Consider the following 3,728-nt stretch of genomic DNA (forward strand, 5'->3'; position numbering starts at 1 on the left):
GCTTTTTTATGTTACTTCACTAATCTTTTCTAAGTTATTATAACCTCCAAATATCCCTTGTCAAATCAGGATCAAGGAAGGTGAATCTTTTCTGAAACAGAGCAGAGAGAACTGATTTTATTTTATCTAATATGTGTTTTTTTTTCTTTTCTTTCTTTCTTTTTTTTTTTTTGAGAAATAGGAGTACAGACGTTATCAGGATTTCTGAAATGGATGTTTGAAGGATCCATAGAAAGTCAACATCCTCATGGAATTAGCTCATATTTTCTATATTTTTTTCCTTCTCAGCTTCTTAAAACACCTGCCCATCTTTGTAGTCAGGATCTCTGAGAGATAGTCCAAGAAGAAAAACTAGGAAGAATATGGCTTTGCATCTGAGCTAAGAAGAACAATACTGTGTAATTTTGTTCTTTAGTTGTGGTTAGCCTAAACTTTTCTTTAATTAACAGCCTGGGCTAATGTCATGTTGTTATCTAACAATGTGCCTGGGAAACAAGAGCACTTGTTTTTTCTCACTGTATGATGAGGCCCAGATGTGCTCAAATCAAGACTAAGTGTGAAATCCAATTCCCAAGATGGGATACATGGTTTAGTTAAAAATCTAGTGAACAAGGCAGGAGAAAAGGAAAGAATTGTAACTGTTCCCCAGTTCCCAGTTGTTTTGCTTGGGCGGCCATTGGGGGAGGGACCAGATGGATGCAAAGGACTTACAGTTATTTCAATCCATAGAAGATCCAGCATGGAGAATCCTGTCCGCAGGATGGTTGGTACATTGGTTCCTAGAAAAAAAATGCTGGGCAAGTGTGATTTTTGAAATATTTTTTCCAATGGAAACCAAATGCCATAAAATGTGAAATTTCCAGTGAACTTGTTGGTTCATTTTGCAGAAGCAGTTGGATGATGGGAATTATCCATACCCCTTCTCAATGTGGATGGTGGGTACACATGTTAAAGTTATAATTTTATTTTTTAATGAAACAATCCCTGGAGACCTGGAGAATAAAAAATGGCCAACTTATATTATTCTATCATGTGCATGTATGAATATGTAACAATGAATCCCACTGTTCTGTATAATTATAATGTACCAATAAGAAATTTAAAAAAAAGAATCCCTGGAGACAGTGATGCAATGTCCAATTTATAGATGTGAGGGTTTATGCAGTGAGGACCTAAGAGAGTTGCAGCAATGTTGACACATTGACAGACACCCTTTTCTCTCCAACTCAGCATGAGCGAACACACTAAATACAGAGATTATTCAGTTTTACAGGAAAATCATAATGTTGTATGAATACTGAGGGGTGTAACAAGCTTTGGCAGACTGGAAAATTCTTCAAAGTGGATTGCCTACTAATGAAACTATTAGGGGGAAAACCAAGGAGGCGAGACAAAATGAATGATTTTCTATGTTTCAGGATGACAAAGGAGGCTGAAGGACTTCATGCTTACACATTTATCCAGGTTGGAGGAGGGAAAAGAACTGGGATTGGGACCAGAAGACAGTGAGGTAATTCTCTGTATGGTCACCTTCAGCTGTGTTACATGAGACAGATAACTCAATTTCTCTGAGGCCAAGTTTCTGGATCAGTGAAGTGATTGCAGAAGGTTGTTGGGACAAACAAACAATATAATTGTTTGTTTGAAATGTTGTACACTTTGTAAAGAATACCAGACATGTTCATATAATTGACATGCTGTTCTTACCTTCCTCCTTAAGATCCGTGTGAAATCAATACCTAAATTGGGTAATTTGAATTTTTTTCCAGAAGGAATGTGTGTGGTCCTTGTACAATCCAGATTATGTTACTGGATTGTTATACTTTATGTTACAGATGTTGAAGACTCAAGAGCATACTTAACCAATACCGAAGATCAAGTAATCTCTTGGGAAAATTAAAAAAGGTACTGGGAACCCAGCAGAGACGTTTTGCCCTGTCCTCTGAATGCAATGTGGGTTTCCATATCTGAAAGAAAAAGTGAAGAAGATGTCAAGAAAGGAGAGAGAGAGAGATGGTGGAATGAGATGGACATCACTACCCTAAATACATGTATACAGACATGAATGGTGTGACTCTGTGTACAGAGATATGAGAAATTGTGCTGTATAGGTGTAATATGAATTGTGATGCATTCTGCTGTCATATATAACAAATTAAAATTTTAAAAAATAAATTAAAAAAAGAAAGGAGAGATGGGGGGAGGGAAGGGAACAGAAGAGGGGAAGAGAGGCTACAGAGACCCAGAGGACAGAGATGCTTCCCTTGGAAAGTCATATCACACAGGGTAGCGCTCCAGTCTGGAATGGGTCACTTCATGCATATGATTAAAGTCTACAAAAGCTTAATGCAAATATGGATTTGTCACCCACGTCCATAAAGCTCCATTTATTTAATATTAGAATAAACAGGCAACTTTAGAGCTTGAGAAACTTTGAACAGATACTTAAAATATATGCATACACAAAGAGTAGAGCTTTCAGGATCAGGGCTTCAAATTCCTCTCCATTCATTGATCTCCCTTGTGTTTATTTCTTCTCATTCAATTCACCCTTTATACTGTGACCCCTGATCATGCAACCCCAGATTCAAAGTTTTCCTTTGTGTAGTCTTACCCAAATTATGTAGGTAGCTTTCTCAAACTATTTTATAAAGGGGTGGTAATAGAAGAAGCTGAGGACTATAGTAGAAATAAGACTGTGTCAGCACTTCACTCTAACCACCAACAGAGCCAATACGTTGTTTTACAATCTAACTACCCACATTCAATCCTTGGAGCCAAAGAACAGTCAAGAGAAATATTGTGTTTCTTCTAGAAGTCAATATTTTCCCACTTTTTCTTCCTTGATATCTCAGTGATTATCAGAGCCCATTCTGCAGTCATCCTAAGATTATAACTAATTGCTGTAGAGAAAAAGACAGGGCATTAGATAAATCCAGCAGTTTAGGTTACCCTTGCTCCTGCTCCTGTCATCTTCTACTTGGGAGGGAGAATGGGTGGCTGACATTCCTGAGATCATGACAAACCTGTTATGTTGTTGCCCTTCTGTGTGGATCTCCTCAGGCATTGGGTGACTACAAACCACAAGATAAACTAGGCCAAGAGTTGTCCATAATTTTCTCTTTTCAATTTAAGATTCTGCCTCCTCATATAAATAAGCTCACCAGAAATTTAAATAGGAGCAGCAGATGACAGCATCTTCTGCATAATAAATTGTCAGCCAGGTCACATGCTTGAAATTTGCTGTGTCACTTTATGGAAGCCCCCTTCCATGTGAAGCCCCCACCCATGTACAACCATTTTTCCCCAAGAAATTAAAGCTGAACTGAATACATCACCTCTCCACAGACCCCCCTCCCCACCCCAAATTCTTACACTATGTAAAAGTACCTTCTATCTTCATGTCTTCCCCTGCGTTACTCTTGTTCCAAATGCTGAATGCTTGGGTTTTCCTGAGAGATGCCGGAGCTCTGTCATTTGTTCCTTTCCCCAACTTTTGGCTTTCCCCAGTTCTCATGCTCTAGAAGCTCTGAGAAACTGGTACTCCAATGAGGCCAAAAACTCCTGAGTCACAATCATGTCAACCCTTGCTCCCTGTGGGCCCTCTTCTCATTCTCCTCTGGGAAGTTTCCTTCCTGTAAGTGGCAGAGCCGCCACGATCAAGGCTGCTGCCCAATTTGAACTTTTCTGCCTGAACTGTATATGGGACTAACGCTGCCATTTCCTGG

This window comes from Marmota flaviventris, chromosome 4 (assembly GCF_047511675.1).
Source record: "Marmota flaviventris isolate mMarFla1 chromosome 4, mMarFla1.hap1, whole genome shotgun sequence".
NCBI lineage: Eukaryota > Metazoa > Chordata > Mammalia > Rodentia > Sciuridae > Marmota > Marmota flaviventris.